The sequence below is a fragment of the Caloenas nicobarica genome, chromosome 3 (genome assembly GCF_036013445.1).
Source record: "Caloenas nicobarica isolate bCalNic1 chromosome 3, bCalNic1.hap1, whole genome shotgun sequence".
NCBI classification, from domain to species: domain Eukaryota; kingdom Metazoa; phylum Chordata; class Aves; order Columbiformes; family Columbidae; genus Caloenas; species Caloenas nicobarica.
Window position 1 is genome coordinate 100,610,022 of NC_088247.1, and position 14,835 is coordinate 100,624,856.

The following is a 14,835-nucleotide window of genomic DNA, read 5'->3' on the forward strand; positions in this document are numbered from 1 at the left end:
ATTCCCCATAAACTGGTTGTTTAGGACATCTGAACATGAGGATTTAAAACCAACAGATTTTATCTGTTTCACACTTATATGATAAGCATTTTGATTTTGTGAAGCCTAACATGTTTTCTGACAAAAATATTACACAATAATTAACTAAATATCTGTTTATTAAAAACTGCTATGAAATTTGATGGGATGAAGAACATTAACTGAAGAGCCTGACTGTATGTTTGTGAAAACAAATTCCAATCCAAGAACTTCTAAAAATTAACATTGTGACTTTTCTAGCTTTCCTCAGTAACTGACAAATGACCTTACAGCTAGTATGTACTGTTTGGGTTTGGGGTTTTTTTGTTGTCGGTTTTGGGTTTTTTTTGAGGGGACAGGCTTTTCTGCTTATGTGAATTTGTTCTTCATTTGGTTATAATAAATACTACACTGAAGAAACTAACAAACACGGCTTGTATTTGGTGGTAACAGCTCTGTCACAGCTGTTTGTTTTTCAGGTCTGAATTATTACATCTTCATTTTAAAAATGAGCAAAATATTCTTGGTGAAGTCTTGCATTGCTCTTTGTTCTGCAACATGTTTTGTTAGCAAGCCCACAGTAGCACCTAAAATAGTGTAAATCATCAGTTTTTAATCTGGCAGGAAGTAGATAGTGGCCCATTAAACTTTCGTAATTAAATTTCCCCTGCACTCCCCCATAGAACCATTATCCGAGTTTTCTAATTAACACAAGAGGAGGGAGTCAATTCAGAGTGATGGGATCTATAGCCATCCCCTTTCATTTTAATGACCTTTAATAAACTTTTATTACTATTGATATTGATAATTATAACACACCCTTTCCTCTGCAATGTGATTCTAAGGGTCTTGTCAAAAATTGAAAAATTCTCCCTCAAAGTTGGAGCATGGCAAATGACAGTGTCCTCAAACACCCAGAATCTGGAGTCAACAACATCAGCTGGGAAAAAAAGACAAAGTGTAGGCAGGTACGGTGTGAATGTTGTCTCTCACATGGTCACCAGTGGGTTATGCCTTGGTCCTGGTCTGCCACAACCCTCTGCTATTGCAGCAGGGCCTCCCCCAAATGGGCTGACACCAGTGCTGAATCATGAGGTGGTTTCATGACAGATAACCACAAGGAATTATGCAAAGTTCATTTAACTTATTTTACTTCCAGCCTTACAGGGGTCAGATACTAGAGAGGAGGATTAACCGTTGTGACATCTAGTCCTTCCTTAGATTTTTCATCAATGGCTTTTATACTAACTAAACACTTTTACATGGAGCTTTTATTGGTATGTCAACACTTCTAACCTCACGGCAGCCTCAGTACAGCATGTCTCATATCTCAGTGATCGTCTGTCATGTAAGCAATTATGGCCCCATCAGCGTTGCAGTGGCACGTGTTTCATTGCTTGAATGAGACACAAGGCTGAGCACCTCAGGCTGTCCTCTCTGCTGGGCATGTAAGGCGAAAGGCATTCTGCCCTCCAAAACAGAAGATACCGACATCAATGAACAAAGCTCACATTTGTTTACACCTTTGTTGCTGCAACAGCATGAGGGTAGGGATGGGCTCCTTCTTGCAAGCTGCACAGAGGACATCACAAAGCAGCTCTAGCTGAGGGCTCTGGACAGAGGATTTATCTCGTCATGCACAGAGCTATTGATGATGGTCTTAAGTCCACAGCCTTGGCTTTGGGCCTAAAACTAGATGCCTGGAAAGAATCCTCGATGGGAAATTAATTTCTTACGCCTCAACACTCTCAAGCATGCACACGGTTTTAAACAGGTGAGGAGCCAACACAGCTACAATAATTCAGTACAAACTCTGTGGGTATCCCCTCACGCCCTGCACTTCCTACAGGGGTCTCAAGGCATGTACGGACACTTTGGTCTGTGGATATTGGACAGTCCCAGCAATGGACGAGTACAGACATTTTGATGTACAGATGTTGTACAGTCCGAGCAATGGTTCTGGCTCCATTCTCAGCCTTTCCTGCAGTCCCACAGGGCACATGAGAAGCCTTTCTTTCTGACAGAGCATGGATGTCTGCTCTGGTGAAGTACCTGTCACCCAGCTACTTTGAACATGCAACCAAACTACAGCTCTTCAGAGCCTGGTCTCTATTCCCAGGTCACCAATGCAACTTCACCACTGGCTGTACCTGATTTCAAAATTGAACTTTATGACTCCTCAAAGCTGAATGCCTCAGTATTTTGGAGAAGGATTTGAATTTGCATCCGGAAGTTCTAATTTGGGACCATCTTCACTTTTTAGTAATTCTTCCTTATTGCATGTTATGAACATTAAGATGATTTGTGTCAAACAAAACAAGTTGTGCACATAACTAGAGGTATCAAATGCAGGAAAAAAAAAGCAGAGAATATTATAGAAAACTTATTTTAAATATAAAAACTCTTTTAAAATATACTAGAAAAAATATATTTTTTTAAATATAAAGGGGTGAAAACTTGGTTTTGAAAGTGTATGATTCAGAGAGACGAAATCATAAGTGAAACATATTGCTTTAAAAAAAGGATCACTCTACACATAGGCAGGAGTTATAGCATGTTAACTGCAAAACACTTAGCAGTTAATATAATTGTAAAATATGAAGAATGCATTTCCTGTAAGCATATGAAAAAGAAATCTTCAATTAAAAGCAACACTCAGTCACTCCTGGTGGAATCCTAAATTTAAACTTGGTAAAAAGCAGCCATTAAATTGAATTAGAGAGTTTATTAAAGACCTGATCTTCGCTTCTGTTGGTTGAACTACTGGTGATCTAATGATCAGCAATTAAACACAAGTTCTCCAAATGTGATCAAAACTACATTTATACAAGTGACTTCAGTAACTTCAAAACATTTTTTTTGATGTTTGCAAGTGAACTTGACATTTCCTTCTCCAGGACTAACCAAGTTGGGTTCTGGAGTTCAGCAGTAGGCAAGTAGGTATGAACTGGATGAAAGAGGAGAGAAATTGCTTCATGAAAAAGGTATGCAATAAAATTTGGCATATGTTGTTGAAGTGATTATGAGGTCTTTGTGAAAGCAGTAGTAGGTAAATTTTGGCTGGCACAGCATATAGATACACAAGAGAAAAAACACAGCCAAGAGTGTGATCACAGGACAGGAACCAGCTGCCTGGGTTTTGCCTCCTGAAAAACTAACAAGGAAAAGCATGGGGAGAGCTCCTCTGTGACTTACAGTATTAGGGATATAACGAAGCATGGCTAAAAGGTCAGCAAGCGTGATTTGTACCCGTGAGCAAAAGTCCACATGAAACTCACCTAAACATGTACTGAGATGTATTTACCACCACCCATGGCAACTGTTTCTGCCCTTAGCATGGTGTGCCCATGAGTGGGCAAAGAGGTCTTTTCTGAGAGCACATCCAGGAGAAGAGAGACATGATAACCTTGGAACTGTTTGGGTTTGGGGGGATGTTATGTTGGGTTCAGAGAGATTTTAAATCAGCAGTACCATATTTTCTTCAGTGTTGTTTTCTATCTTGTCATTCAAATAATTTTAAATAAAGGTTTTCGATAAGTATATAAAAATATATAAAAATTCAAAAACCTTTATATCATAAAATTTTACATACTGAAACAGGCTAATGACATACTGTTTCTTGAAAATATCTTTTAAGAATCGTCAGAAATTAATGTTTCAGAAGTAGGATACCTGCCAATTTGGCAGATACTCACAAATGGACTTTTCTCACCCTGTCTGCTGATCAGTTTATGTCTTAAGTATGAAGGTGCAAAGTCATAAATTCCGTCCACATCAACTCCTAATTTTATCATTCTTCAAAAGTGATTACACTCATCCTTCAATATGAGTCAACTCTTTTTACTACGTATCCTGCATCTTTGAGTTTCACAGATGAGTTAGAAAAATGAGAAAAGGGTAACTAGGTTATAGAATTTCCTGAATATTATGAATATTATCTATATTTTTAGTCCAGTGTAGAAGATTAATACGATTTATGACCCACCAATGTATTAATTTGCATCCTTGTCTCCATTGCTCTATTTCAGGAAGTGATGGTTCTGCAAAATGCAAAACCCCACCTTGCAGAATGTGATATTAGAAAGATTGGTTAGAAAATTTGCACCTGTTAATTCATATATTATATGATGTAACATATGATGTATTAATTTGGGATCATCTTATCATATATGTGATCAGTATATACATATATATATTTGTATATTCACACACAACCCGTATTTATAATTTTATTTCATACAGATTCACAGAGAATTTTGCATGCAGTATATGTATGTATGTATATATATAGGTAAAAATTCAAAGAGCAAAATGTGAAACAAAAGAACAAGCGAAAATGAGAGAAGAAAAAAAAGAGGAAGGAAAAAAACCTTTCCATCATCCAAGGACAATGCAATGATGAAAAAAGTATCTTTTGCTGTAAGGATAGCACTATGATAGTCCATCCATGTATAAAGAAAACTGCCCTTCAGTAGCAAGGACAGTGTCTCCAGGTCACTGAAAAAGACCTCTAATTTCTTTGCAGACTTTTCAAAACACTGCTTAAGTTTACTATGAATAGATGGATATTTTTCCGATCTCCAGCAGATCACCTCTCTTCTCTGCTTCTCTGTCACTTCCCTGTTTGCTCTGTTACCTGCACTGAAGAAGCAAAGTCCTGCATGATAAAATTCCAACAACTAACAATAAATCTGTTTATATATTTCTTATTTTCAAAAATTACTTTTTTTCTTTAAGTATTCAAAAAGCTAGATGTTAATCATGTTCCTGTTAATAGGCTGCTTGACTATAATCAGTATGTACAATAATTTGCTGAGAAGAATTTAGGCCAAGTCAGGAAGAACACTCCAAGCAAAGAAACATCTGTGATAAAAACATCAAGCAGTCTTCCTAACCATGTACCGAGTTCAAGGTCTCTGATAAGCCACCTGGCTGTGCCTCCACACTCCGATAACCCCAAGCTGGTATTACATTGTTTAGCCAGGTAAGGTCTTGTTGCTGGGCACTGAGCTGATAGGCTTATGGCTCTCTCTGTTATGAGACACAAGAATATTTGACTATCACGTAGGCAGAACATGCACAGAAAGTCATAAGGACGGGCATCTTAATAAGGAAGGCTGGTACTAACCAATAACTTTTTAAGTCAAAAGCTCTGTATTTTTGCTTCCTTAGAGTTGTCCTTCTGAGATACTTCTGTGGCAAAAGTTGGTCAAATGCATTCCTCAAAACTCCCATTTTCTGCCTTCAGGCAGTAAACACCATCTGAATTCTGGAGGTCAACCCTATATTATCTCTGTTGTTCTCTTACTGGACTCCTGAACTTACTTGTCATCTGTAATTAACATCTGTTCATTTACATTTTAATGCACTTACCTACAACTTTATCTTGCTAGGAATTTTCCTGCACAGAAACATTGGTTTTCTGCACAACAAATTATGGTACTCTAAGAACACAATCAGCATGATATCTACATGGTCAAGCATCACTGTTTTTCATGTTCAGCAAATCCAGACCAACTGGATAGAAGTCATCTGTGGCCCCACCAAAATTTTCTGGGTTTATCTGTGACTCGTGACTCCCAGCCCCTTTCTGCTCAATGTTAAGGACAACTTATTTCCAACTCCTTTCCCACACACAGTGTGGGATTCCTTCTGACTTCTTCTGGGAGCCGCTTCATGTCATGGCAGCTGGCGGCTATAAGAATAATCCCTTGGACATCAACATTGTATTCTATTCTAACGTACTGATTTGAGTTCAGCAAAACATTGAGGAAGCACTAGCCAGCTATTTATGTGAAAATGTGTGCCCTGATATCGTTGGGAGAACCAGTTTTCCTTTCAGTCATGAGGCATAAAGTTTTATTTGGATTGCAAGGCCAGAAAGGTAGTGCCCACTTACATTAATGACATTCAAATAAGTGAGAACCATGGTGTACTACGATCTGATGGTAACATGGCACAAAGTAAAGAACAGGTATGTACCATGTCTGGAAAGTTGCTTCAGAATTTTATTCCTGATCAGTGGGTTGCAATTTATATTCGGGTTATTAACGACCTTGCAAACGTTATCTATCTGCATTTAAGGACCTTTAAAATTCACTAAAAACATGTTAAATTCTTAAAATAAATTGTGTTCTCCTAATATCATGAATTACTAGAAATGAAATAACTAGATGATAAATGTAACATTCTCTTTCTATTCAGGTTATTCACCCCTACAGACAACTTTGTATACAGTCAGTTTTACTGTTTTCTCCTAATCAGTCCATATTCCATGTAAGTATGAGCTGGGGTTGAAATGGGAATTCAGAGGTACTGCTACAGAATTTTGAACACCACTATTGCATTGCAAATGCCCTCCATGGGAAATTCTGGTATATCTGCTTGAAGTGTTATTATGGCATACCAGCACATTTTGTTCACTCTGGACTATTTCTTTTCCCCAAATAGGAAAAGGGAATAGAAATGCATTTTATAAAACTGGAATACAACCCAAAAACATTAGCAGGTTTATCCAGGGGCAGGTGTGGATTTGCATTTATTTTATATAAGCAGAACATGTTTCAACTGGTGAAATTATTCTCCTGTTTTCATCTTGTGTTCTAAAGATTTTGTTCCATTATTTTTCTTGTTCAGTCTCACTGTTATGGAAACTTCAGAATTTCTGTGTCTTGGGTATTGAAACCAGCCACAGTTAATACTTTTCCCCGAAATAACGTAACACCAAAGAGACACTATGATTTTCAGATTTCAGTTATTTTTCTGCAATGACTAGAGGACATTGTGGCACTTCATAGGTTTCATGCAAGTTAAGATATTTTAGAAAATTATTATTTAAACCTGAATTTATCAGCAGCGAAGAGGATCACTGGAGAGGGAATATGCCACATAGCAAAAATGTTGCAAAGACCCTGACAAATTTAACACATTTTGGAAGAGGGGGGAGAAGGGTGAGGAAAAAAAAAGATAACTGTTCAAGGTTACTAACACACATTGTCCTGATTTAGGAAAAAAAGGAAAAGTCATCTCAAAGAGGGCTGATTGACAAAACACAGCTGATTGAACACTATATTCTGATAATGCAGTTAGTCCATTTGGAGAGGATTTGGGTGATGTAGGTACAATTCTTGATGCCGTTGATGGACAACATCTATAGATTTTACTTCTTTTGAAAACCTGAGGTGGTAGCTTGCTTTGACTGAGAAACCATTTCCAAATGAGACACAGTTACCTATGAAATCTGGCATGGAACCACATTCCACCTTTGGGAAGGACATCCTTCACAGCCCTGCTTCTTCATAACCTTACTGCCATTGGAAGGTAATGACAAGTGCTGTGAAATGGAATTATAAACAGCAATATTCCTCCTCAACCAGCCCATTCCACAGACTATATTGCTCCATTCAGTTTTCAGCAGAACTCCCCACTGGCTTCAATGAGCATTTAGCTTAAAAAAACAAAAATCCTTGTATAATATGGTTATTTGCCAACAAAGATTTTTGTGTGTGTGTGAAGATATAATAAAAAGAAATATAGAAATTAATTGGAAATGTTAATTCTAAGTTCCAGTTGTTCATTATTTGTAACAATTTCCTTCACTTCCTCCTAGTATTACATATTATTACTATTACTAAGGTTTCAAGCAAGCAATCGTACATATAGGAAGAGATACCATGCTGAATGTATTATATTTTGTGGGGATTAAATTTATAGTGAGCAGCAGATGGCAGCTGAATCTGAAAAATTCCTTGATTAGTTTTCATACAAAATTTCCTCAGAAAAAACAATTATCTAAGAAGTAGTTGGGCTATTTTTAGAGAATTTCTGATTTCTGGGCTGAATGCTACTAAGGTTTACAATAGGGAGTTCAGGATTGCAGTAATACTGTTTTGAGTATAGGAAAACAAATTTTTAGGCTGACCTTGAATAATATTCTAGTGGATGGGATAAAGAAGTTCCCTACTTCTGTGGGTTTAAAGGTGCATTGATATTTTGGGATCTGGATGCAAATAGATAGATACTCATCTTATGAAAGCAGAATCAGAAATAACTTTATACTGGAGCAATGTACATATGACTATGATGAGAAAACCATGTTAATAAAGTTTATTATGTCCTTCAGTTTCTAATTAGTAACAAAGAAAAGACATTAGTAACAATATGGGGGCAAACATAATTTATTCTTTAAATCCTTTTACAGTCTTATTGACTAGTTATTACCAGGCTTCCTTTCAATCTTTGATATTCCTGTACCATAAGAACCACCTGTGACTATCAGGAAGCTAAAACCGGTGCAGCATTGAAGCCATAACTCATCCATGTGTTAACTGCATTAAATAGCTTCAGTAGTTCTGGGACTCACTCTTTACTAAGAGAAAAATTAGATCTATAATCACAAGATTACTCTCAGAAAAAGGAAATTAAATCTGTAGAAAAACTAAAGGAATGAATAGAAGAAATGCATCAAAAAGAGAACTTTGGCTGACTGTGGAATTTTATGGTTTTTTTCGTTATGGAGACTTCACTCATCCATATTTGTTGTGTACAAAGGATTATGAATTGAGGACTACAGCTCCATAAAATTTATATTTTGTCATCTGGTTTGATTGGCGGAATTGTGTCATTGAGAAGGATTCTGAGATCACATTAGCCAGGAAAGAGTAATGCACTACACCCACTGAAGAACAATACATGTTCTTATCTAGCCAGGCAGGCAATCAATTCTCTAGTGCATATATCAATACAGGCTAGAAGTCTGCTATTGGCAGATCATGTGGATGAGGTCTTGATACGGGCTTTACCAGTAATGATTACCACAGCTGAATTCACTGTAGGTTAAACAAATAAGCAAGCAAACAAACAAGCAAACAAACAAGCAAACAAACAAACATGGAAAAAAACCCCACAACTGATTAGTTCTCTATGACTGTGAATTTATTTCCATAATATGATAATATAAAAGCTCCTCTCAAATGCACAAGTGCAGGCAGTGAATAATCTGCTTTTTAACCACAGTCTGAGGAAATATATTATTTTAAAATGTTGAATACTGTGAAATGTTTTTTGATGTTAGGGAAGTGAACTCCAAAAATAAATGTCCCTCACATCTTCAAAATCAAATTAACATAAACATTCAGGTAATGATCCCAGACTGCTTGTCACTTTGATGAACTTCCAGACCAAAGAAAGAATCAGGAGACATGGAAGAAGTTCTAATTCTGGTTCTGCTTGACTAGAAAGAGGAAGAATCATGGATATTTCAATGGAACATTCAGCTAAGATCTAGCATTTCATAATCATTCTGTCAGTCTAGATTTGCAAAAATACCTGTGTTTTCAATCATCTAAAATTATTACAGCGTGAGTGGTGATTTACCTAAGATTTGAGTAGGGATTAATAAATTAAGTAACATCCAGGATAAAGCTTAAACATCATTACAACCTTGTAGGGAGCCAGGCTCAAGATCCTGATCTCCCTGCAGTCTGTGGTGACCTCCACTGATTTCCCAGGGCCAAGATCTTATACTATGACTTTTGGGGAATGACCTATTAGAGAGCAGTGTAGGGGAAAGGGACCTGGGGGTCCTGGTGGACAGCAGGATGACCATGAGCCAGCACTGTGCCCTTGTGGCCAAGAAGGCCAGTGGCATCCTGGGGTGGATTAGAAGGGGGGTGGTTAGTAGGTCAAGAGAGGTTCTCCTTCCCCTCTACTCTGCCCTGGTGAGACCTCATCTGGAATATTGTGTCCAGTTCTGGACCCCTCAGTTCCAGAAGGACAGGGAACTGCTGGAGAGAGTCCAGCGCAGGGCCATGAAGATGATGAAGGGAGTGGAGCATCTCCCTTATGAGGAAAGGCTGAGGGAGCTGGGGCTCTTTAGCTTGGAGAAGAGGACACTGAGGGGAGACCTCATTAATATTAATATTTATAAATATGTAAAGGATGAGTGTCATGAGGATGGAGCCAGGCTCTTCTCAGTGACGACCAATGATAAGACAAGGGGCAATGGGTATAAACTGGAACACAGGATGTTCCATTTAAATTTGAGAAGAAACTTCTTCTCAGTGAGGGTGACAGAGCACTGGAACAGGCTGCCCGGGGAGGTTGTGGAGTCTCCTTCTCTGGAGACATTCAAAACCCGCCTGGACGCCTTCCTGTGTAACCTCATCTGGGTGTTCCTGCTTGGTGGGGGGATTGGACTAGATGATCTTTTGAGGTCCCTTCCAATCCCTAACATTCTACGATTCTGTGAATTCTGTCACCTTTTGCATAGGGCTCTGCCCAAATGACCAATGACTAGTATCTTCAGAGCTTAGACGTACTCCATCAGGTCCTGCAGGAAGTTAAGAAGATTCCTGCTTCATGCATCTTTGCAGAACACTGTTGCCCTCTATGCTTGTAATGTGGTGTTGCCCTCATTAGCACCAGCCATGGGCTTTGTACCAACCCTGCAAGACTTCAGGACTGAGACTTCTCAGACTTACTTTGTCTGACATTTTTTTGACCTGCCTGGGTCTTTGTTTCTTCTTGATTAGCCCTAGCAGTGATTTTCCAATGACCAGCTGACTATGACTTATTTTTGGATGGTACAACCATAGTTATTATTTCGTTAATACTAACAAGTAATTCATCTGTGAAGGATGAGATGCCTAGGACTCTAACACAATGAAAGTGTAGAAAAACACAGGTCTGGTGTGCCAAGAGAGACGTCTTGAGGACTGGAGGTCACAAGATACTGTGAAGACGATTAAGGTGTGGTATGATGAGATGGGGCACAAGTTTGGCACTGGAGACCCTAAGGCTATAAACAACTGTTCTGTCACCAACTATCAGTTACAGAAATACAGACCTAGAGCTGTACTGAACATGTTTCAGGGGCACCAAAGAGAAAAAAACCCCAACATCTAACATACATAAAAGGCACCATGTCTAGTAAAGCCATATGTAATGTAGATTTTCAGCTCAAGCTGCAAAAGCATGTTAGCAAACATTTAAACATGCCTCCGAGTGGGTGCTCGAGTGAGGAAGAAGAAACCATCAACTAACACCCTGTTCATCCCCAGGAAGGACTCACGATGTTGGTGACTTGCTACACCCCCTGCACAAACCAGGCTGAAGCCATTGACTTTAGGACCCAAAGGAGCAGTGGAAAAGTGAGCATAGCACTAGGAAAATGGGTAGATACTACAAAATGTGCACAACTACTTAACTGTATTTTTGAGAATTTTTCTGTGTAATAGTATTCCTTCCTTCCCTCCTTCCTTCCTTCCTCCCTTCCTTCCTTCCTTCTTTCCTTTCTTCCTTTCCTTTCCTTCCCTTTCCTTCCCTTCCCTTCCCTTCCCCTCCCTTTCCTTTCCTTTTTCACTTTCATTTCCTTCTCTCTTTCTCTTTCTTTGCTTACTTCCCTTTCTCTCTTTCCTTTCTCTTTTTCTTCTTCTGTAGGAATTCATCTGGACTAATATACTAATAACAATACTTTAATCAGACTGCAAAAATTTCAGTTACACTACCAATAAATTATTTGCTTTACATATCTTTTTTTTTCATACAGCAAGATTTTATTGCAAGACTGAGATATCTGAGGGGCCATAAAGGAGTGTAAATTTTTCGTACCTGGGAAAGCATCAGTTTTGTAACTGAGGTACCTGTAACGCTGAGGAGCCCCTGGGACTGAAGCAGCAATGGAGTGTTAACTGCTTGGAGGCTGCAGGGACTATGGGTCTGGCTGTAGGTGCTGACATGGTACTCAAGGCAATTTTTGACCTGAAGTACAAAGGAGAGGAGAGCACCATGTGTCACATTTCCCCTGAGCCCTCAGTCTCACCCTTATTGATGGGAAGGTCAGACAGGTTTAGCAAGAGCCATTCATTCACAGGCATGGTCAGCCTGTCTACACAGGAAGGCTTTAAAACTGATTTAGTCAAACCAATGGAAACGACCATCTCGGAATTATTTTTATTTCACCAGAGTGTTATATTTGGCTTCTTTTGCCTTTAGATTGGAAGATGGTAAAAAGAAAACAGGACAGTCAACACAAGTAAGTGTTCATCCAGCATTCTGTACCCACGTTACTGCTTTAAAAATTACATTGGAGGTTAAAACTATGAGATTTTTTTTTCTTCTGCAGAAAGTTGCAACTTTCTTTTGGAGGTAGCATTTCAGCCAAGCTTTTCTACCCACCTGGCAGCATCAGAAAGGAAAAGTTATCCTTATATAAACAGCCTAACTCTGACCTCACTAAATATTAGCATGACAATTGCTATTTTCTGTATTTGTATGGGATAGGGACTTGGTTTGCATTTCTTTCTGACCACAGCAAGCTTTCCTAATGACATGTGTGATCTTCCTGCTATCACATTAAGACATAACACCCTGTTCTTAAACCGGGCTGTGCACAGCTCTACAAGCTGCAGTTAGTAGGAGGGTTAATTTACTATGTGATCAGTGGCATGGCTACCAAAGAGACAGGACACCAGTTCACAGTCTACTCTGCTATTTACCATAGACATATACTTGTTTCTCAGCCCCTTCCCACATCTATATTTCTGTTCAACACATGATTTTCTGTGTTAGTAAAAGAGACGATGGAGGAACATCAGCTCTGTTTTTCCCCAGAGCCTCCTTTACTCATTTCCCAAAGCTCGCTAGCCTGCTGTGGAGAAATTCAGCTTATTCATTGCTGCCTGTAAGTTTATAGAACTCTCCGATTTGGCCCTCACCTCTCTTTTCACAACCATTTGAGTGCAGCACAAAGACTGTATTAATAACCCTCTTGGTGAGCTGTTATCTGCTGGGGGGCTCCAGGATCTCCCAGTTACTGCCCAGGAGTTTGCAATCCACCATCACAGCAGAAAAGGTGAAGGACCCTGTGAGCATACAGAGGAGGTTTCTGCTTTCAGATGAACACAAACACAGGGATATTCGTAAGTGGGGATGTCTGTGCACAGTGCAGTGATGCTGAGTGAGCCGGGGTGGGAGAAGGTCTGTTCAGATCTGGCAGAGGGTTAGGACAAGAGACTAGAATTAAAACAAAGCAATAACAGAAGTAAGGGTTTTATTTGTCTTCTGGGAGACTGCTTATGGATGAGTCTAAACTGACATAGGTATTACACGGCACACCACATCCTAATACATATTAGAAATCCATGTCAGGGGTTCAAAATTAAAAAGAAAAAAAAATCCATCCAAGGATGAGTCAGAAACAAACAACTTCAAGACATAAAATATGAATTACCTAAGAGAATTAGTCTGAGGATACGTTTTTGTAGGAAGGGTTATTTTTCATTATTTATAAGGCATTTACAAGAAATGTGCAGCTTGCCATTGGAGAAATTAAGTCTTCTTAAAGCTTTACATTGTTTTACCACCACTTTCATAGTACTTGTTTATGTTTTAAGGGGGGAAAATGTACAGCGAGGTGGAACGGTTATTGACCAGATTGATCATGGGAACAAATTTGCCGGTGGTAACCTTGTTTAATGATATGTTGCTGGGCTCAGCACCTTGCTGAGGCTGTGATTCTTCACCGGCTGGGCCCGCATGATGGATCACGGTAGGAGGCTGATGGTGCAATCACTCACTGGCAGCCACTGACACCTGCACCAGCCTGACACCCGTCCCCTCTGGATGTATCAGCCAGCCTGCTCAGCCTACTGGGAGACACAGCGATTCCACCAAACGGAGAACAAAAGTTCTTTATCTACCTTGCAACTTCCTCTGTAGGACGTTGCCTTCTCTTTTTTTTTTTTTTTTCTTTCAGTTTCAATTTCATCACTTTGCTGCATCCCCTGTTCTGATCTGTGGCTTTCTTAAGAGTAACAAAGTGAAGCAGCCACTAACTGTAGAAGAAAGAAAGAAAAAGGAAAAAATAATGTCTCGCAAAAGGATGAAAAAAAAGTTTTCTCACTGGAAACCCTTTAACTGTTCATGGATATTCCATTAGATCTTAGAAAACTGCTGTCTCTCAATATGGTGGAACTCACATCCTCTGTGCACCATTATTTTGAAGAGAAAACTTTCCTTCCTCCTTGTGCTGTATATTGAACATTATAATTTCCCAGTAAAAGCTGAGAGCAGGAAAATGAGCAACTATTCTTTTGCAGACAGTTCACTTCCTCTTTTTTCCTCAAGACAAATTTGAAAGCTAATGTATGCAACATTATTTCAGATTCATTATTTTTAATATCATAGATACATGCACAACTCTACTCCCTCTCAAAGCAGTTACATATGGATATACCTACATAGAGGCACTATTTGCACTGTCCACCAGACAAGACCTATACTTAATATTAGTTCATTGGTTGAGATTTTTAATAATTTGCCACTTTCATAATACAAATAGTATGTAATGATATACAACCACTTAAAGGGAAAGATTTGAAAATATATCTAGCCTGTGAAATAATGATTTCAATTGATTTTCTCTTCTAGTCACTTCCTTTACAGGGTTGATGAACTTTTTTGGAAAGAAAAAAAAACAACTTTATTAGTACGACAGGTCATTATGATGATAAAGAAGTAATTATCTAGCCAAGGAGGCTTTAGCACATACGTTCCCAATCTCTAATTTTATATAAAGGCCCCTTCATTAGTTAGAGGACAAACCTGTGCAGCTTCTTAGAAAAAGAACGGGAACACCACTTCGGCTACCGTGTTTCCTCATTGCATGCGGACCAGTTCTATAAATTGCACACATCTGTCTTTGCAAGTCACTGTAAATTCAAATATATACCACCTCATGCTAGGAGTGGCTGTACAGCCATTACATGAGCTAGACTGAGAACCAAGGTAGTGCAGCCCACAGGCTGCCTCACCAGG